We start from the raw sequence: 22,897 nt of genomic DNA, 5'->3' as shown, positions 1-22,897 counted from the left end.
ACCACTCCATCATGTAGAGCACCGGCTCGATCTTGTGCTTGTCCAGGTGCCGATACGCCATAGAACACACTCGCTTCACAGCGCATGCAGGATCTCTCCGTCCAGCTGAACCGCCTCCTGCACACATAACGGTTCACAATAAGCGATATAACTTGCTGTTAATAACACAAAACAACTGTTCTCCTACACAGAGAAGCCCTGTTTCTAATAATACACTGTGCAGTGCAGAAATCTGGGAGGAAGAAATAAAACACGTAAAATTACAAAACAAAACTACAGCTCACACTAAATACATAAACACACACTCACAATAATATAGAACATTAAACCTTAAAGAAAACACTAAGCAAAACTGCCTCATGAACACAGCAACACATACACACAAACACAAGATGGCGGTGTTGAGTCGCCTCGTACAGCGGAGCAGGGTGGGGTTTGTAGCTCCGATATATAATTTCTAACAGAGCTTATGACCTGTGTGGCGTTACAAAACTAGATTACCGAGTGCGAATGTTTCCTCTACAACTTCAGACTGAACTGAACTACATTCGCTTCAGTCAGATTTCAGTTTTTCACTTTTTCACGCCTGCAATCCACGGATACACAACTATAGCCGTTTTAAAAACGTGCATTCAGTCCGGTTTCTCGTTTCTACTGTACTTCTATATTCCAATTTATTTAACTAGGCCTGTAAAAGAAAAAAAAACCCAAACACATGGCAAATGGTACTTCTCAGCTTAATTTGATTGGTGAACAAATACAGTGATCTCAGTTGATCCTAAATGTTTCTTTCCCAACAAAATAGAAGGTTTAACAAATAAAAAAATGTAATTTCTCAGGAAGTTATTCAGTGAAGTAACAATGAACTATTTTGGCCCTTCAAAGCTATTCAGTGATGAATGTAGCCACCCTTCTTTTCAATAACCGCCGTGAGCCTTCCATTGAATGTCAGTTTCTTGATCTGTTCATGATCCATTTTAGCTGAATGGAGCATTGTCCTGCATAAAGATCATGGTCTTCTTGAACGTTGCTGACTTCTTCCTGTACCATTGTTGAAGAAAGGATCTTCTACAAACTGGAGATTTGGGAGTTCATTTTCAGTCCATCTTTAACCAGACGGAAAAGGTCCATCTGCTCCATCTATAGTCACTCTTATTTCATTGGTCCATGAAACCTATAAGGAACGGTCTTCAGGTATTTCTTGGCCCAGTCATGATGCTTCAGCTTGTAAGTCTTATGCAGTGGCGGTTGTATTTCAGCCTTCCTTACTGTAGCCATGTCTCTGAGCACTTGCCACCTTGTATTTCTGGACACTCGTGGAAGGTTGCAGTTCTGAAACATGGTGGCAGTGCTGGCTAATGGGTTCTCTCACGTTTTATTCTTCTTAGTCTTTTGCAGTCAACTAGCGCCTTTTCTTCTCCGCGTTTTTTTTGCCTCCTGTCGAGTATTCATCACAAAGCATTTTTGTTGGGAGGTCACACCTCCATAATTTTGCGATCGTCAGTGTGCTGCAGCCCCCTGATAGGCATTTTACAATTTCTGACCTTTTTTTTTTTGACCCATTTTCCTGAATTGGAGAAGCTAATAATTATGCAAACCTTATATAGGATGTTAGTCACTTTAAGGTGTAGTGTTTATATGTGGTGTTCTCCCAACAGGTTATTTTGTAGACCTTGATTTTGTTTGATAACGAGCTTTGCTTTCATTGGTTGGCTTAAAGGAGGGCGGGGTCACGAGTACTCTACTTTTTTTCCCCTTCTTCGCACTCTTTTTGATTATACTGTTCTATCTGCTTTTCATGCACAAGTATGTCCCTGTACTATTAAGGGGAAAAAGTGCATGTGCAAGGAGATGTACTACAAATATAATCTAGAATATAAACTTACATTTTTAACCAGACAACACCACAGGCTGTCAAAATGGCTGACATGGCCAGTTTTATCCATGTTGGGCAGAAGGATAGACTGTTATCGTAACCATAGTGCAAAGTGTGAATGAGCGAGCAAAAAAACACTGATAAGACCGATTTGAAAACTTTCCAGGCTGATATTCTAATGAGCACGCTTGACCTTTGTTGATGTGAGACTCTCAGCCTGCTATGGTACTATTTGATGATATCTTTTCATGTGACAACACTGAAGAAATGACACTGTGCTACAATGTAAAGTAGTGAGTGTACAGCTTGTGGAACAGTGTAAATTTGCTGTCCCCTCAAAATAACTCAACACACAGCCATTAATGTCTAAACCGTTGGCAACAAAAGTGAGTACACCCCTAAGTGAAAATGTCATTTTACAGTTCAACAAACTCTCCTCCAGCCCCCCAACGCTGAGCCGCCCACAGAAGACAACGTGGTGTAACCTGTGATACATCTCCCAGCCTGAAGAGGGAGCACTGCTCAATGCATACATGCTCTCAGTGGGGGGTGGGGGAGGGACATCTGCTTTGTGACTAAGTCAAACTTTCTGTGAATATTTAACCATTTGTCCTCATTCTCACTAATACGACTGTTTACAATATTATTCATATGAAGATGGAAACTGTGCAGAGGTTTAATGTGTTTCTAATTGAAAGTACAAACTCTGAGACAAACTATTCATGCATTAGTGCTGCTCCAGCTTTTTAGTGTCCATCACACTTTTGTGTGAAAGCATTGCTGTGTGCACCGTTAATCCAGAGTCTGTGATTAGATTATCCACATCATGTTCAAATAAATATTTCTGTAGGAAACGCTTTAGAGCAGGGAAGCCTTACTGTGGTCCTGTAAGATTACAGTCCAGTACAGTTTGGGAATTTTCCTGAATCACACCCGATTTAAGTCCTCGGGTCATTAGGTAGGAGTGTTAGATGAGAAATCATCACACTGTGCATGATCACAGGAATTCAGGACCAGAGCCAGGCTCCCCTGATTTATAAATTAATTGTTGATGACCTTAAAGTAATTCCCAGTGAAGATTTATCATCTTTTTACAAGCATCCTTTTCACATGTAAGAAAAATAGAAATCACAGTGATTTGTACATTTGTGCTCTGCATTTCTTTCAGAGACGTGGGACTGAATTGTTGTGTATATAGGCAGTTTTTTTGTGCTCTGAAATTGACCGGACTTTTGAGAAGATAGCTGCTCATGGTTTAATTCACTTTTAAAAAGGGACTGACAATATGAAGTGAGCGTACGTGTATCAAAAGGTGGTTGTGTTGAAGAAACCTTGTTGACCGATCTTTGCTAACTTGCTCTGTCTGTGTGTGTGTGTTTACTGGTACAATAGTGGTAGTAGATTTGCAGAGCCGAGCTTGCAGTAAGGAAGACGCTGAAGTGTACTTGTTTGGAAGATGTAGAAACTCAAGTCTTACATGTTAGCACAAACATGTCTTTTTCCTTTATTAGGGAATTTGTACTTTTGGACATTTTTGAAAGATATCATGCTTGTGAAATGTGCTTTGCGTGTTATTCATGTTCAACTGGTTGTACTGGGCTTAGATTTGTGTCTTTTTGAATCATTTACGCTCTATGGCACCTTTTACGGTTTTGCTGTATGGGCTGTGTTCCAATTGATCTGTGTTTGATCATTTCCTCCCTTCGCTCAAACATTGTGTTTGAGAAGGCCTTCTTAGTTGAACGGTTGTTTTCCTCAGCTTTGGATTTAGCTGTAGGGCCCAGAGGTTTTTGGAGTTTGAAGAGGAGGCGATAAAAGATTTGGAACACAGCCCTGTTTTCCTTTCCGAGGTTCCCCGGCTTTTTTCCGTCACCCGTCACCTCCTAACCGAGCTCAATTCTGCTGCAGTTTTTTAGCCACAAGCTGCTGGTGCTTGACTTCTGAGGCCTTATCCTGTTAAGCGGCCGCACTATGGCAAAAAGGAGAGTTCAGTATGCCGACTGTATGAGCTTCAGTTGAATGTGTTGTGGTCGAACTCTTGGTAGGACAGTCCAGTATATTACAGACGAACACAGACGAAAACATCCACAAGGCTTCTACTAAATATTGTTGAATGTCCGCTCGTATGCGACTCTCCAACAGTGTCACGTCCTATCGAGAGTTTCAGTCGATGTTTATAATCTAACACAATGGGATTTTTTTTTACTCTGGTGTAATTTTCTTGACCATTTTAACGCAGCATCTCTGGTGTTACTTTCGTCAAAAATGTAGAACACCAGAGACGAGGCAATGACGACGTGATCTCGTTCCTTCGTGTGTTTTTGCCTCAGATTCTGGCGACTGTTCAGACTCGGTTTGCAGCGAAATTTCAAATCCACAAATGCCTTGAACAACATACATTTTCAACAATCCGTTTAAATCGACTGGTCCATTTCCGCTGCACGGTGGATTTGAAGGGTGCACTGTGATCAGTGTGGCGACGTCTGGGAATCGAGTTTCTGAAAAGGCCACGAGTTGGAGGTTACATTTAGTTTCTAAGGACATCTGGGCTCTTGGTGTCTTTTGGATAGGAACTGCAAAACTTTTTCTATAAGGGTGAAAACAGATGCATGCTTAGATTCTTTATCTGTAGACAGTTTATCTTGCTTACTACATTGACATATGAAGTTTGGACGGGTTCTGTAGAAAGAGATTAACATTAAGGGGGAAAAAAACTATGTAAAAATAAAATACTGAAAGTGAATTTGTCCTGGATTGTTTTATTTATTATTTTCCATTGGGATGTCAAAAGCTTCTTCAACTTGGCCACAAATCTAACAAAGTCAGGTACATTGTCAAGTATTGCCCCAAAATACCTCTATGGTAGATAGATGTGCTCACTGATCACTTGTACATGTGCTCATTCATACAATTATCCAATCAGCCAATCATATGGCAACACCACAGTGTACAACATCAAGCAGGATCAGATGAAGAGCTTCAGTCAATATTCACATCAAACACCAGAATGTAATCCAGTGATTTTATCCGTGGCATGGTTGTAGATTCTAAATGGTCTGGTTTGAGTATTCCAGAAACTTCGGCTCTCCTAGGATTTCCACACACACACACACACACACACACACTTGTGTGAAAAACATCCGGTAAGTGACAGTTCTCGGGGTGGAAACACGTTGTTGGCGAAAGGAGAATGGCCAGACTGGGTCAAGTTAATAGGACGGCCATGGTAACATCAAATAAGCTCTCTTTACATACATGGTGAGCAGAAAAGCATCTCAGGATGCACAGCATGCCAAACCTTGAGAACAGTAGAAAACCTCATTGATCCAAGATCCATTTTTAAGTATTAAAGATTTATAAAATGTGACACTAGGTTACTTCTCTATAGTTAAAAAAATTGCAAACAGGAATGTGTGTGTGTGTGTGTGTGCCCGCTTCATACTCATCCACTCCCTACTTGTGCCTGAGTGTATTCATTGAGTAAAGACAGTGTGTGCTCTTAAATGTATGTATGTGTGTGTGTGCGCGTGTGTATTTAGACGGCAGTGTGAAGTGGTGTACCACTATGTGAGGAGGGAGAAGTATGCTCTGAGGATGAGGAGATGGAGCAGGATGACGTGGCCTCTCTCTGGAGCTCCTCCACGTTCTTCACGCAAAAACAATAACTCTCAAATTCTGATGGAGCGGCGTCTACATAAGAAATCAACAAAGCACACAAACATCAGTTTCGTTCTGGGACACCGATTTTCTAAATCATTCCATTCGCTTTCTATTTATTTATGTAGCATTATTAAAAGATCAATCATCAAGCCGGTGTAACCTTAATCTTTATCGCTAGCTGCTCCTGAAGTGTTTTGGAAATCGTTTCAGCCACGTCATGTTCACTCACCGTCCACTTTATTAGGAACACCTGTACGTTCATGTAGTTTTCTAACCAGCCAATCATGAAATATACAGGAATATAGAGGAATCACAAGAAAACTACATTTCAACACACTTAAAAAAAAATAATCTCACAATGTTGGATTTGAGTTTGTAATGCAGTGAGCACAACCAAGGAGTGCATTTTAAAAAGAAAACTACAATGTTGTTGAAGACTGAAACCTGTACCTACAAACTAGAACTGAAAATGGAACCACTGAAGGGTCAACAGTGTCAGAGATCCTCGTGTGTCCAGTTCCACTGTGTACGGCACTTTTTATGCTTACCGACCCATTACTCCAGCTTTTGTGTTTTTTTTAGCTTTGTGCTGATAGAAATGGTTTTGTTTTTTTAAAGCAAACTTGGTGTTAAAACCCAGAAACATCTAGAAATAAAAAGAGACATTCATCATGTGTCTGAAGTGACACTGTTCAGTTATACAAGTAACTGGGTATTTTGGTATATATTGGAAACACTATTTTTGAGCATTTCCCCAGAATTTCATAGAGTGTGGTTTGCAGTATAAGCACCTGTGGTCTCATGCGTGGGTTCCAGCGCACATAATAACCCACCCAGAGCTCCAGATGTGTGACACTGGCCAGTGGATACAGCACCTGGTTTTTACAGTCCACATAGAACGGGTTAGTGAAGTCCTCCGGCTGACTGTTAACGTAGGACCACAGTGACCGTTTTACCCTGTACTTCCTAAAAACAAAAGAGAGAGAGAGACAGAGAGAGAAGTCATAAGACACTTAGACAAATTCATTTCCATTCAGAAAAATCAGACAGGCTGGAAAGCCTCCGCCCATTAGTGGAGAAACGTGGAGCGTACCTTTTCCATTCTCTCCTGCTCACTGCTGTAGAGGAATGTACCAAACAGGCAGCTGTAGGGGCGATCCAGGATGGGGATGAGAAAAAGCTCTTTGAACTCAGTGTATAGTAAGATGCTTAAATGTGGATCTGCACAATAGTGCCTGAACAGATAATCAGTCTTTTGTTCAGTACGGAAATTATATTTAATTCTTACAATTAGAGTCCTCTTCAAAAGTATTGGAACATCAAGGCCAATTCACTTGCTTTTGCTGTATACTGAAGACATTTGGGTTTGAGATAAAAGACGAATATGAGACGATAGATCAGAATTTCAGCTTTCATTTCCTCATATTTACATCTAGACGTGTTACACAGCTTAAAATATGGCAGCTTTTTTGAAGCCATCCTATTCATTAACTGTTCAAAAATACTGGAACGAGTGACTGATGGTTTTTCTTGCTGGCCAGGTGTACCTCGTTAAATGGACTTTAAAGAATGAATAGCTCTGAATGTCTTCTCTTGGTTTGAGCCCTGGGTTTCACCTGTGGAGACAGCATTTGTTGTTAAAAAGAATAAACCGACATGAAGACCAGAGACCTGTCTATGGGAGAAAAGCAAGCCATTTTGAAGCTGCGAAAAGAGGAAAAACCGGTCTGAACCATTGCACAAACATGGGGCATAGCCAAAGAACAATTTGGAATGTCCTGGAAAAGAGAGTTAGTTCTCATTATGATCTCTTACTTTATAACATTAAAATAAAACAATAGTTCCCTCACAAGCCTCTCTTTTTTCCCCCTAACTCTTGAAATTAATAAGACTTGCAATGTTACTGAGAAACTGGAAAGTGCAATGTCCTCTCTGCCGTGACACTGGAGACTACTTCCATAAAACTTCCATAAATAGATAACTTATAAATCTTAACTAGATCACAATGATCATACGTCTTTTTCTTTAAGTGACATGTTTATAATATGTTTACGATTAAGCTTAGAATATGTATTGCGTACGCCATACTAGACCCTGTGAAAGAGCTGTTACTATAGGAACGAGAACGAGCACATCACTATAAAGCTGTAATTTCCCTTGCAGCTGGAATCAGAATCTTGCTGTTCCAGAAATGTCTCCAACGCCTTCTGACCAATCAGATTGGAGAATTCAACAGTGTTGTGGTGTAAAGCATCAGTAGCTGACCTGTCTCATCATCTGCCACACACAGTCGATGAACTGCACAAAGAGAGGGGATCGTTCCGAGTTGGCGTGATTCTCATCTCCAAGGCCGACACGCTGAGAAACACACACAGAGAGAAAGATGGGGTTAAATATACATGCGTTCACGCACCCACACACAGCCACGCCCTCACTGCTCATACGCACCGAGGTCAGCTTGTGTCCGAAGCTGATCCACTCCTTCTCGATCAGTACCTGGAACTTGTGTCCGAAGCTGAATCTAACTGATATCTGATATTAAATTATTGTGAATTATCTATATTTTACACTTTATTACCCCATATCTATCTAATATATATATATATATAATATCTAATATATATATATATATATATATATATATGGTAAATCGTGCACATCGGAGCAACTTCATCCCGACCATTGCCTGCCTTCAGGGGTGCTAAGGAGCTCCTCGACCATGCCCATGCCCAATGTAAGTTACATTTTCACTGGTGCTGGCGCGTCTACCGAGTTTTGGGAGTTTTCAGCCATGTTTAGGCCCTTAAAAACGACAAGAATGCAATAAACACCAGAAAATCAATAGGGCCCTGCACCTCCGGTGCATGCACCCTCCGGTGGTCACCGGAAGCGCTGCACCTTCGGTGGACTGCCCCAATAATAAACAGCAGATCCAATAGGGCTTTGCAGCAGCGGTGCTCGGGTCCTAAAAAGCAGAATAAAGCACCAACAGAAGACACAGAAGCACAAAAGCAGGTAAGGATAATTACAGAAATGGTTACATTACAGAGATCCCCACAATGTGATCCATGACCACAGTAACATGACAAGAAGCTTCACCTCAGACCAGTCACCAATTGTTGTAGGAAGGTGAAAGTGGCTGCCTTAAAATATTTTTACCTCAAAGTGATTTGTAGCGCGCGTGCACACACACACACACACACGGTGGAAAGGGTGTAGCAAAAATCATGCAACTATTGTGGGAAAAAGAGGGGGAAAAACCCTGATACTTTGTACCTGATGCATCATCTTTTATAATTGTGATTAATGGTCCGTTAGAGAAGAAAAAATTCAGTTCCATTCTTTGATTACTTATTTGGCATACAGTGAATATTCACACTTTAAGGCCATGTGGAACAATTTCCAAAATGCATTTAAATGGGGTAAATTGTGTACATTGAACCGAGAGTACTAGACATGTTTGCTAAAAGCAACACAAAGGCTTTATTCACACTGCTGGAATTTTATATTGTGTGTTTAGATTTTTTCTTTTAGACAGACTGTTCAACTGCAAATTTGTTCTGGTGAATGACAGGCATTCAAAATCTTTCTGCAGAACTCTGTTGAATATTCTGTACATCAGAGATTCATCTGAACTTCAACAAAACATTTCACATTTATAGAGTTCTGTCTACGGTCATCAAGTAATCACATTTATAAGTTTATTTATTACCTCTCCCCTCTGTTGGCTCAAATATAGCCTATTACCCAAAAACACTTAAAATTCAACATAGAAGCCAACACTCACATCTACCTCTGAGCCCAGTTGGAGATAGAAAAAAAAGACACCAGCCGTGAGTGAGAAGAAGCAAGGGTCCAGATTTATTGTTCCGTTCCACCACACGAGATCCACACCGATGAGAATTCTCAGAAGTGATGAGCTTAAGCTCCTGCATATCCTCCATACTGTCCTGCATATCCTACTATTCTGTTTTTTTATAGAGAGTTTCTCTATTACTATAAGATTATTAAAGTTATTCATGTGTGTATGTTGTGTCTACTTGCCCGCCCTTGACTGTACGAGCGTGTGTGTGTGTGTGTATTAGCACTCCTCAGCTCAGCTCGTATACCTCTTTTTGACTTTTTTGACTACTACTGCTCTTAAAGATCTTTAAAGTGTAATTCCAATTTGTCAATGTCCGCCTAATCCCGCTTCTATGTGTCTAGGTGCCCATCTTTTCTTCTTCTCCCCTTTGCTGGATGCTAGGTCTCCCTTATGTTTATTTTATGACATTTTTTATCCACAACACCTCCGTGATGGATATTTACACCCCCCGTTGCCTCAGCAGAGGAAAAACCATCATTGAGGACAGCTCTCACCCTGGCTCTGATCTGTTGCCCTCAGGGAGACGTTACAGGTGCATCAGAACAAGGACTAATAGATTCAAGAATAGTTTTTTCCCCAAAAGCTATAATCATTCTAAACACACATGTACTGATTTCACAGTATAGGTATATAGTGTCTCAGAACTGTGCATTTTATAGTACCCCCCACTTAACCATAGTTAAGAGCCAAATCTCCACCATTCTGAAAGCATAAAGTACGTATTCATGTGTAAACAAACGTGTTTTATCTATGGAAAATAAATGAACATTAGAACAGATTTACTTGTCTCTGACTGTAGAAAGCAGGCCATATTAAACTGGGTTAAATATACAAATCCACACAGTTCACCAGTCCAATAGAATCTGTACAACACGTTAGCAATACTTCTGCTCTGTTTAGACCCAGAAAATATAAAATACTTACTTTAGTATGAAATTTCTGTCGAGTGTCTACCATGGGGTCGGGATTTACGGTCTGTGAACACGTGCTGATTACACGTGCAGGAAAAGCAACCCACACGTGCAACCCTGACCGAGTGAGAACGACTCAAACGATTCAAGAAGAGGATTCTGAATCGGTTCATTTAAAGAATCATTACCAAAGCCGCTTATCTTACTTCGATGGTTTGATAACAACAGCCCGTCTTACAGAGTGCTGCAGGAATGAGTCGTGAAACCCAGAAACGAGTCAGCGTATTAGCACTTCCGTCAATGGGGTTTTGGGTTAAATGCCGGAAATAAGGTCTGTGGTGAACACAAGCTCAAGATGTTTTCACGTTTATCTCGACACACAGCCTAGTGAGAGACTTTTTATTATTTTAAGGTACATTTCCTGAAGAAAATGTGAGTGGTGCTTGCCGTGGCAAAATTCAGATCGGGTGCCAATACTTTTGAGAACTGCCCGTGAAGGGCGCCAATAGTTTTGAGAGCCGGACGCATAGGGCGCCAATAGATTTGACAGCCGGACGCATAGGGCGCCAACAGATTTGAGAGCTGGCCGCCAAAAGATTTGAGAGGCGGCCGCGCAGGGCGACAATACTTTTGAGAGGCGGAGATCTAAAAATAGTAGTGCTACACAAGCTTGGTTGCAGTCATGTTGATTAAGGAAAGCTACAAGGTTACAGATGTGAGGTTCTGACCTTTACGGTACAGTGAGGATGAGCAGAACATCTACACAGCATGGAACTGTGAATAGACTCAGTGTCTGTGGACTCGTGTACACACAGTTTGGTGAGATTATGCTACAGGAACAGTCAAAATACACCATGGCCTTGAATGTTTTGGCCCCGTGGTAAACACTGAACAATCACAACTACTCTGTTGAGAGCGAGAAATGACCTCACAGAGTGCTGCGTGTTGACGTCCATTTTATATAGTTACTGTTTCTGATAGAAAATCGATCTCCCTTGCGCTCTCAATACTGCACTGTAACAGTGTGGGACAGAGACCCAAACAGCAAGGTGAAAATGATCTCTCTGCAAAACATGCGTAAAAGTCGTTTAAACAGATTACACAGGGTCTCTTTCTCCTGCAAGGGGTATGTCAACTTCAGACCAGAACTATATACCCACCCAGCTACCAACGCACACACACGCGCGCACACACACTAATTCAGCCACTTAAAAACAGCAAGGACTTTTATAAACAATTAAAAATAGACTATAATATGAACATTTTAACAAATTAATAATAGCGCAAAAAACACACCAGTTAAAACACTGTAAATACCCTCCTTTATCAAAAGTCTGCTCTTGCGCCCACACTCTCGATCTGATGCCAGCTGGAGCCGCCTCTTCATGGTCCCCTCGACCTCCATCTCTGCAGCTTTAGCCGTGAAGAGGTTTCTATGAACTGCAGCTTTGGAATAAAGCAACACATATCGTACAGTCATTATGAATCTTAAGCATTAATTACACTTATACCACGGTCAGTGTGAATACTGGATTCTGATTGGCTGGAAGGTGTGCATTATACAGTGAGGGAAAAAAGTATTTGATCCCCTGCTGATTTTGTACGTTTGCCCGCTGACAAAGAAATGATCAGTCTATAATTTTAATGGTAGTTGTATTTGAACAGTGAGAGACAGAATAACAAAAGAAATCCAGAAAAACGCATGTCAAAAATTAAAAAATAAAAGACACCTGGGAGCCAGAAATCTTTCTGATTGAGAGGGGGTCAAATACTTTTACCTCATTAAAATGCAAATTAATTTATAACATTTTTGACGTGCGTTTTTCTGGATTTTTTTGTTGTTATTCTGTCTCTCACTGTTCAAATAAATCTACCATTAAAGTTATAGACGGATCATTTCTTTGTCAGTGGGCAAACGTACAAAATCAGCAGGGGATCAAATACTTTTTTCCCCCTCACTGTAACTGTTTATTGCACAGGTAATTTCAGCCAGTTTGATCACCGTGATCATTCCTAAATCTTATCACACTACTTTATCTCTGTGTCTGATTTACTTCAGACAAAATTCCAGATCTGACCACCTAACTTATGGAAATTAAAGTTTATTTTAAACTACTTTTTTCTTTCCAGTTTCATTTTTATTGAACATTTCTCCTGAACACGTCTACATGTCAACTGAACATCACCTTTTCTCTTCTCTCCTCCCCTCCCTTTCCCAAGGAAAACAAATTGAGCAACACACAGCAGTAAACATTCACAGGTTTTTCTTCTTTTTTCACTAACAAAGGAAAACAAAATTAAAAATGCAGAAAACCCGCCCCCCGCCTCATCATGGATACCCAATAACTGTCGCTGGTTATAAAGATATTGTAAAATCCAACAACAGGCACAAAAATTTAAGTGGGAAGTGTCTAACTCCATAAAGTATACAATAAAGGGATGCCCTTTATAAAAAAAACTTGTCCGTACAACCATTCATCCTATATGTTATTTTCTCGAGTTTCAGAAAAAACATCACGCCCTTTAGCCGCTGGGAGATAGATGGGTATTTAGCAGACTTCCACTGCAACAGTAGGGAACGTCTTGCTATAAGGGATGTGAAAGCAAAAACATCCTTTTGTATCAATCTCAATGGAACTGAGGCATCAGGAATCCCAAATACAGCAATCAATGGACAAGGCTTTAAATCTACCCTGAGAATAGTGGACATGATGGTAAAAAAACAGTCCAAAAACCATGGAGATCAGGGCAGAAGAAAAACCTATGGCCAAGATGACAGGGAGAGCCATGGCATTTATCACACTTGTCCTCTACGTCCGGATACATCACAGAAAGTCTCGACTTGGACAGATGGACTCTGTGTAAAACTTTGAACTGGATGAGTCCAAGACGAGCACAGGAAGTGGTAGACTGTACCCTCCCTATAGCACGTTCCCAACACCCCTCTCTGATGTGGATTGTTTGAAAACAAGCTTTCCCAAGCCTGTTCAGGAGGCGCAGAGGGGAAATCAGGAAAACATCTAGAAACGAAATTCCGAATTTGAAAATACCGAAAAAAAATGAGTCACAGGGAGGTCATAAGTGTATGCCAGATTGGCAAAGCTATCGAACACACCTTCGTGATACAGATTTCTAACTTCTTCAATACCCTTGTCATCCCACACTGAGAATGTGGAGTCCAAACACGATGGAGGAAATAGGTGGTTGTTGACTAAAGGACACAAAGAGGATGCACCTACAAATTTAAAGCGCCGTCTAAACTGATACTAAGTCCTAAGTCCTAAGTGTTGAGGACAACTAGATTACCAGTATATAGGGAGAGTTTTGTAGGTAGAGAGGAATAAAGTAAAGCAGGTAAAGAGGATTCCCTACACGACAATAGTTCCAATTTAGACCAAGAAGATCCAGGAGATTTAACCCAGTAGCAGAGTTTATGGATGTGCGCAGCCCAGTAATAGAATTGAAAATTGGGTAATGCAAGTCCTCCACTAAGTCTACATTTCTGCAATAATTTACTAACCCTTGGTGGCTTCCCTCCCCAAATAAAAGTACTAATTATCTTATCCAATGAATCGAAGAATGATTTTGGCAGAGAAAGAGGCACTTGCTGGAACAAGAAAAGAAACTTCGGTAATATATTCATTTTGACGACATTGATCCTGACAATTAGAGAAAGGGGTAAGTTACCCAAATCTGAATGTTAGATTTAACCTTTGAGATAAGGGGAGTGAAGTTAGCTGATGAAAGATTAGATAGAGAACGTGTCACGTTGATACCTAGGTATTTAAACCCTTACTGACTAAATCGAAACGGTAAATCTGACTGTTGGAGAGAAAATGCTGCAGTATTGACAGGAAAACAGTCGCTTTTATCCAAATTTAATTTATAACCAGAGACAACACCAAAGGACTCCAGAACAGCCAAGACAGCTGGCATAGAGGCAACAGGATCGGTTACATACAATAACAAATCATCAGCATATAGCGACAATTTGTATTCTACACCGTATCGAACTATTCCTTTAAACAAGAGAGAAGATCTTAATGCGATAGACAGAGGTTCGATAGCGACAGCAAAAAGCAGAGGGGATAAAGGACAACCTTGACGAGATCGTTTGTCTGAACCCTGGCATTAGGGGTTGAGTAAAGGAGGCTAATCCAAGAAATAAACTCATCCCCAAATCCGAACTTCCTCAAGACTGCAAACAAATACTCCCACTCAACCCTATCAAATGCTTTTTTCAGCATCTAATGAAATCACAATCTCAGGAAGCACTGCCGAATGCTTTGAATAAATTATATTAAAGAGCGTACGGGTATTGAAAAACATCTGACGTCCCTTTATAAAACCCTTCTGCTCTTCACATATAATATAAGGGAGTACGTTCTCTAAACGAGATGCCATTACTTTCACCAACACCTTTACATCTGCATTAAGCAGAGACAGCGGCCTATAAGAACCACAGGAGGTTGGATCCTTACCCTCCTTAAGAAGCAGAGCTATCGTGGCTTGTGTCAGAGTCAGAGGCAAAGACACATTCCAAGGATTCGTTGAACACAGATAAAAGCAATGGAGCTAATTTTCCAATAAACATTTTAAAAAATTCAACTGGAAACCCGTCCGGGCCAGGAGCTTTGTTAGATTGCATAGTTTTAACTGAATTCAAATTTCTTGAAGAGAGTGGGGAGTCCAGTTGCATGGCAGTATTCGAATCACTAACAGGGTTACAAAGGTCTTGAAGAAATGCATTCACTTTAGTATCGTCTGCAGGAAATTCAGATTTATAAGGTGAAGAGTAAAACCATTTAAAAGTAGCATTAATTTCCATGGGCTCTGTAGTGACGATATTATGAGTGTTTTTAACACTAGGTATGAGACGGGAAGCGGCCTGTCGCCGTAGCTGACGTGCCAGTAAACGACTCGGCTCGTCGCCATGTTCATAATATGAACCAGGAGTACGTAACAACAAGCGCTCCGCCTCTTTAGTCGAAATAAGATTGAATTCTGCCTGTAAGTCGATTCGCTGTTTAAGAAGTTCTGGAGAGGGGTTCAACGCACATCTTTGATCGAGACTACTGATCGCAGATGTAAGTTCATTAACCCTAGCAGTGCGCTTTTAATTACAGAGAGTGGAGTAAGAAATAATCTGCCCTCTGATATAGGATTTAAGTGTCTCCCATAACAATGAATAAGAGGTGGAGTCATTCTGACTGAAGAAAAGAAAGTCATCCATAGAAGTAGAAATGAACTCACAGAATTCACTGTCTGCTAAAAGAAGAGAATTAAATCTCCAAGGCGGTGGGCTACGTTTATAAATAGAAAGATGAATATCTAATTCATGATCGCATGGTCAGAAATTACAATACCCAAATAGTCAGAAGAAACTACACAAGAATCAAGAGTGCTGTCTATAAAAAATAATCAATCCTCGAATAGGATTTCAATAGGATAGCACCTGGGAGAAGAAAGAAAACTTTTTAAGAGCAGAGTTACGGGATCTCCAGGGATCAACGAGACCGTTCTGACCCATAAAATCGGAAAATGTTTTAGACATAGCAGATTGATTCAGAGTACGGGGATTAGACCGATCAAAGTTTTGGTGAATTACACAGTTTAAATCTCCACCGAAAATCTACAGGTGAGTATTTAAAAAGGGAGATTGCTCAACAATCTATTAGCAAATTCCACATCATCAAAGTTTGGAGCGTGTACATTTACCAACAACACCTGTCTTTGCATCAGAGTACCAGCAACTATAATATATCTACCGTTCACATCAGCAACAACGTTAGTGGAGGAAAACTGTGACCTTTTGTCAATTAAAATAGCGACCCCTCTTGCTTTCGAATTAAAGTTCGAGTGGAAGACTTGACTCACCCAAGGGCAGAGTAACCTTTGATGATCTTTAATACTTTAAGACGTAGGTGCGTCTCCTGTAAAAATACTATATTGAAGTTTAAATGTTTCAAATGTATAAAATCCTTAGATGTCTTGACAGGATTACCCATACCTCTGACGTTCCAACTAATAAATCTTAAAGGCGTGCCTGTCCCAGCTATGCTGGGATCCATATGACTACTAACCATTTAAATAAAGTAAACCAGAGAAATATAAATAGCCAATTAGAGCCGAAGTGGGACCTCCCAAAGTTTATTTTAAACTTCTAATCAAAGTTTGCACTTCTAAACCAATGACAGCTTTAACGTTATTAATTGTGGAAAGACCATGGTATAGGCGGGGTAATCCATGGCTAGGTGTGCATTAAACGATTTGAACGAGTGGTTCTTTTCCTCCACATCATGCATTAAAATCGTTTAATGCACATCTAGCCGTGGATTACCCCTTACATATCATCTGAGAGAGACAGCTAATTCTGTATGTAAACAGATATACTTACCAATCACGACCTCTCCGAGTTGGAGAGCGGACAGTGAAGTCTTTCCATTGACTCCCCTCCAATTGAGATTCTTTGCCAGGGAGTTAGCAATCACCCTCTTCAATATGCGCCAGGTGCAGTCACGCACATACACCCCGTCAATAAGCGCCAACCAGTTTACCTGAAACCGATTTAAAAAATAATATACACTAGTATAAAAACAAATAATTAATAAGCATGTATTGCCTCGTCAACTGTGTCAGTGCTTCTCACTACTCCTGCAGTTACCCTGCCCTGTGTGTTTTCCATCTCTACTAAAGAGTAGGTCATAACTGTTCCCTAATATCAAAGTGGTGTTCAGTGTTGTGCTTTGAGTACGAGTGTGTCACCTTGAGAAAACAGAAATGCTCTCAGTAGCTGTGTAATTGTGCAAGTAGTTGTTAACAAAAAGGAAAAAAACTCACCAGATTTTGCTTGTAATCTGGGCTCTGTTGCATCCTTTGCTCCAGACTACGCAGTTGAGGAAGGTCTTGCAGGGGCAGTAAATCTTCATCAATATCCAAAGGCTGCACCTGGACCTCCTGTTAGTGCACACACACACACACACACACACACACACACACACACACACACACACACACACACACACACACAGGAGCCACAGCTTCTTTTTTATTTGTGCACTGAAAGTGAAAGAGGCGGAACAGACACCTCGGTGATATTGACGATAAAGACAGGGTTAGACGGAAGATTCTCCAACTCAATGGAGCTGCTCAGAACCCCGACAGGGCTCACTGACTGATTCTGAAAATCCACATTCACCCTGAGAGAGACACACACACACAGTGAGTGAGAGAGACACAGAGAGAGAGACCTGTAACAGAACAGCACTAATGTACAGAACATCATCTAAACTGTCACTGTCTAGGAGATGTGGTCACATGACTACTCTCACTTAAAATGTAACCATGACTCATCTGATGATGCTCGCTGCAGAGTGTGTGTGTACCGTGTATATCTGAGGTGTGAGATACACTACCCCCCTGCCCAAGTCTCCACCTCTCCAGCGGGTTAAACGTTGAGATGGAGAGGAAGTCTCTGCTGCGTGAGGAGGAGAGACAGAGAGACCTCTGGGAGAACGCCAGAACCTCTCATTGACGAGCGGTAGAACTCTACATAGGCCCTGATACACACAGACCCACAATACATGTTTATAGAAAATCACAATTAAACACACACACACACACACACACACACACACACACACACACACAGTGGTGTCACACACACCTGGAGCTGTCAAAGGAGATGGATTTGATTTAACCACAGTGTCTGAAGAGAGACTGGAGCTGTTTATAGTAGAGGAATGCAAATGGAGGGAGATTACACACCTGAGAGAGAGAGGGAGGGAGAGAGAGAAATATTATTAATAATAATAATAATAATAATAATAATAATAATCCCCTAGTTAAATGGAAGCTGACTGAATACCACTATGGTGGTCCTGGGGTCGTTTCCATAGAGTTCCCTGGAGGAAGCAGTTCGGATAAAATGCGCCTGCAATCGCCACCTGAACAACGGAAACATCACTGATACTTAATAATAATTATTATTTATTTTCTGCAGGAGTAAGTTACACTTCTTGGACTTTGTCGTCATGGTGACAATTTTAAACTCTGCATTTGCAATTTTACTTTGGATGCTTGTGCTTCTAAGGCTGCGAATTATGACTAATATTTATATTTACTGTACATCAGGGGTGCCCACACTTTTTTGACTTGCGAGCTACTTTTAACATGACCAGTCAAAGAGATCTACCTACACTAAAAATGCTAAACATATTTATTTATATACTGCGTATACTTATATATATATATATATATATATATATATATATATATATATATATATATATATATATATATACACACACATACATACATACAATATATGTTCATGTACCTTGCATAACTGCATGAACCCTTATGGCGCGATACAATTCAGTACATTTTTGGTCATTACCTTACTCTGATGACTTGCACTGAATAGAATCAGCCAGGGTTGCATAGTCCGGACAGTAGCTGCTGGTAGCCAGCCTCAAGCAGGCCTCCAAATGATGATCAGTCATTGTGGAACGGTATTTGGACTTAATGATCTTCATGAGGGAAAAGGCTGACTCACATAAATAAGTAGAGCCAAATAATGCAGTCAAGGAGGTGGCACATTTCCTCATGTTTGGGTACTTTTCCCCTGTGAGTAAGTTCCAGAACTGTCCATGAGCCCTGGACTTCAGCTGAATGTCAGTCTGTAGTTTCAAAAAATCTCATCCTCCACTTCAGACGAGTTCAGGTGAAACAGCGCTGCAATTTTCAATGCGAGTGAATCAACCTCAACATTGTCCCTAAACGGGTAGCACATGAATGTGGCGAATGCCTCCAATAAAGCAAAGTCTTGAAAGCGTCTGTCAAACTCTGACCGACAGCTGTCAATCTGCTCCGTGTAGCGTGCAATGTTAAACTGCGCACAAGCCTTCCGCTGCGTCTCCAGATCTGACGCGAGGTTTTGGAAGTTCCCAAAAACATGGTGCTGCAGCTTTGAAAACAGAAGTTGCATTTTCCGTTTAAAGGCATTAACTGCCTTTAATTTTTGTCTTTTCCTTGCAGCTCCAAATTAAGTTGGTCAGATCGGTTAAAAATGCTCGGTTAAAAAAAGTCCAGCAACCACTGATCATCATTGACCTGGGTGTATTCTGCATGTTTAACAGCAAAAAGAAACTCGCTTATCTCCGGACAGAGCTCTCGAAATCTCTGCAGGAATTTACCCCTACTAAGCCGTCTCACGTCAGTGTGTAGCAGGAGCTGATTGGTCGTAGTCTGCCTTCTCCAGATGCGCACGGAACAGCCGTCTTTGAAGTGAACGAGCACGTATAGAACAGGCGATCTTTGTTTCAACATCCATGATCTCTTTCACGTTTAGCATTCTTGTGCATAAGGCTTGTTGGTGTATTATGCAGTTGTTGGCTCAAATTTAGCCTATTACCCAAAAACATTTAAAACTCAACTTAAAAGCCAATAAATACTCACATCTACCTCTGAGACCAGTTGGAGATGGAAAAAATACACCAGCCGTGAGTGAGAAGAAGCAAGGGTCCAGCTTTATTGTTCCATTCCACCACACGAGATCCACACCGATGAGAATTCTCAGAAGTGATCCCCCTACCCTGAGCTTAAGCTCCAGTATTTATACTGTATTTACACACTAGATAACCCATATGTTTCCAGAAAAGGCCTATTTCACTTACACATAGAATCAGAACCCAGGCATTTCTAATAACCCAGAAAATAAAAACCCAGCGTTTTGAATTACATAGAGAATCAGAAACCAGGATTCTCATTTACCTAGGTGGTCAGAAACCAGGATTCTCAATTACCTAGGTAAATAAAATGACGTAGACAAGACGACTAAACAACCGGGAGGGACCTTGGTCTTATCGTTATCTCGGGAGGGGCCGGTTTGACCCAGCCACCCTTATAACTGGCTCCTCATGGTTCTTTCTTAAAATTAAGGCCTTCCTTGCGAGCCAAGAACCCTCACCATTTGAGTCATGAGTAAGTTTACATTTTCCTGTATTTCTAGTTTATAATTTATTTTCATATTTGCACTATATTTCTTATTTTATATATATATTTATACTACTTGAAAAGCGGTTTACTGTACTTCCAACTTCTTAATATCATTACAGTTCTACTGTCCTGCATATCCTACTATTCTGTCTTTTTATAGTTTCTCTATTACTATAAGATATTATTAAAGTTATTCATGTGTGTGTATGAGAGCGAGAGAGTGTGTGTGTATGTTGTGTCTACTTGCCCGCCCTTGACTGTACGAGCGTGTGTGTGTGTGTGTGTATTAGCACTCCTCAGCTCAGCTCGTATACCTCTTTTTGGCTTTTTTTGACTACTACTGCTCTTAAAGATCTTTAAAGTGTAATTCCATTCCGTCAATGTCCGCCTAATCCCGCTTCTATGTGTCTAGGTGCCCGTTTTTTTCTTCTTTTTGCTGGATGCTAGGTCTCCCTTATGTTTATTTTATGACATTTTTTATCCACAACACAGTGGTAGTTAAAGAAGTCAGGGAAAGCATCGTCTTCCCTGCACTTGGCAATGAATCCATTTGCACTGCTCAACCATTGACTGATATCAATTTGCACACTGGAGCTGGGTTTTGTCAATGAAGTCTTTAAAAGACTGAAAAATGTCCTCTCCCCACGATTTCGCTTGCTAGCCTTTAGCACTGGCGCGCTTGATAGCACACGTGTGGTGAGAGAAAAGACGAGATCTCAGACTGGCTGCCCTGTACGTCAACTAACTACGTCAACTAGTGATCTACCTGCACTTCCTTTGCGATCGACCAGTCGATCGCGATTGACATATTGGGCACCCCTGCTGTATATATTTTGACCTGAAGAAAAAAGCCTCTTTATACACATATGCTGTTAAACTACACCTGCTCTACTCGTGTGTGTGTGTGTGTGTGTGTGTGTGTGTGTTACCTGCACTATGAATTTCTGTGCGTGCGTGCTGGTGTAGTCAGAGGGAAAAGTTTCGCTGATGTGCATGTTGAATTGTGACACTCAATTCTTTAGATCCTCAAACAACTCGGCCACCTCTAATACACACACACCAGAAATGATAGTTAGGGATCTGTGTCGAGAAGTGTGTGTATAGATGTGTGCGAGTGAGTGAGTGAGTGAGTGAGTGAGAGTCATAACCTCTTGTATCCGTTTGATCTGAATGCAGTTCTCTTTGCCCCACTCCAGTTCATCCTAAAACACACACACACACACACACACATCAGTACCACTTTATTTATTTCTATAATCCAACACGTTATAATTCAACATAACTGTCACGATCTCCTGCCTCCCATACGCCGTGTACCGGTTTAATCTATTTCCTTATTTGGTCAGTGCTTTCTGTTCTTATTTCGATGTCCTCTCTCTGACTGGTTCCTATTTCTTAAATTGTGCACTCTATCTGTACACTACACACTTGACCATCTAACACCTGGATATTTGAAGAGCACACACACACACACACACACAACCTGCGTGAAGTTGGCCCCCCCACCAACACAAAACATGCAGAATAGTTTGTGCTGGTTTGTGCCGTAAAAATTTTCGTTTGTGCTGCTTCAGTTCCGGAGATATTAAAAGAATATTTATAGGTCATTCTGGGGTCACTCGAACCCCCCCATGCTCCAAATTCACCCCAAATGGTCTCAATAATAATAATAATAATAATAATTCAAAAGAAGAGAACTATAGCGCCTTAACCCACACTGCGCATGCGCGAAGCCGGATGACTCAGCCATTAAACTAGTAAAAGAGCTCTAATTAGCCAGTGAAGCTAAATGTCGTTCTGCCACGTCCACTTATAAAAGTAAATCATGCAGTATTCTCAGACTGGGCAGTTATTGACAGAGTGAATTCATCGTTTTAAATAGAATCAAAAATAACATCGACCTATTTGCTAATCACATTTCGAATAGCTTGCTCATTAATTACACTGCGCATGCGTGGACTGGACTGCCTCCTCAAAAGCTAGCACCGCTAGTATATTTGTATAATATTAACATTAATACTGAACCAGAGTGAATAAAAACAGTTTTAAAATGTTATTTCTCACTTCTCCTCCTCTTGTTCTTCTTCTCCGTGCGGGTGTGAGTTATATTTGGTCGGTTCCTCGGTGATTCGGTCATTAGTGAACCGAGCTCCGAGAGTGAATCAGTGCGCCGTCACCGCCTGCTTCATACTGATACACCTGAAACACAGGTGTTAACACTGTTAACTACACACATACACACAATACAGCAAAAAACAGAACGGGTTCGGTTACACAGAACCAAATAAACTCACTTTAGTTTGGGTCCAAACGGGCCAGAACTAACACTAACACCGCTTTCTGCTCCTACCTTCGACTTCTCGCGCTCGTGGTGACGTCACCAACGTAACGGACGTTGACGTAAATTTGAATCTTTGAGGAGAAAATAAAATAAAATAAACCCAAATATTATTTCATAAAAAGCTTCATTATTCTCTTCTTCTTAAACACGATAGAGGATAAGATATACAAATACATAAAAAAACAGCTTTATCATTATTTTAAATCAAATCCACTTTAAAAGTGCTCCTAATTACATTTTAATTA

The 22,897-nt window shown here is 40.7% G+C and overlaps 1 long non-coding RNA gene across 15 annotated transcripts; it reads right to left on the bottom strand.

The window, feature by feature from the left end:
- Positions 1-19: 19 nt before the first annotated feature.
- On the bottom strand, positions 20-22,706 carry LOC128630453 (uncharacterized). Of its 15 annotated transcripts, none has more exons than XR_008394797.1 (13): positions 22,606-22,706; positions 22,376-22,510; positions 21,460-21,513; positions 21,241-21,356; positions 18,180-18,258; positions 17,979-18,079; positions 17,153-17,871; positions 16,710-16,869; positions 11,609-11,758; positions 7,084-7,894; positions 6,630-6,681; positions 5,438-6,502; positions 20-117 (listed from the first exon to the last, which is right to left on the bottom strand). It is a non-coding gene; the product is annotated as an uncharacterized LOC128630453 (long non-coding RNA). The 15 variants fall into 15 exon arrangements; XR_008394804.1 differs by lacking the exon at positions 20-117 and adding an exon at positions 3,316-4,463; XR_008394805.1 differs by lacking the exon at positions 20-117 and adding an exon at positions 4,471-4,964.
- Between the last annotated feature and the right edge of the window lie 191 nt (positions 22,707-22,897).

Source organism: Ictalurus punctatus, unplaced genomic scaffold (assembly GCF_001660625.3).
Source record: "Ictalurus punctatus breed USDA103 unplaced genomic scaffold, Coco_2.0 Super-Scaffold_100056, whole genome shotgun sequence".
NCBI classification, from domain to species: domain Eukaryota; kingdom Metazoa; phylum Chordata; class Actinopteri; order Siluriformes; family Ictaluridae; genus Ictalurus; species Ictalurus punctatus.
Note: the sequence above shows the minus strand (reverse complement) of the source record. Positions and strands in the feature narration are given on the sequence as shown.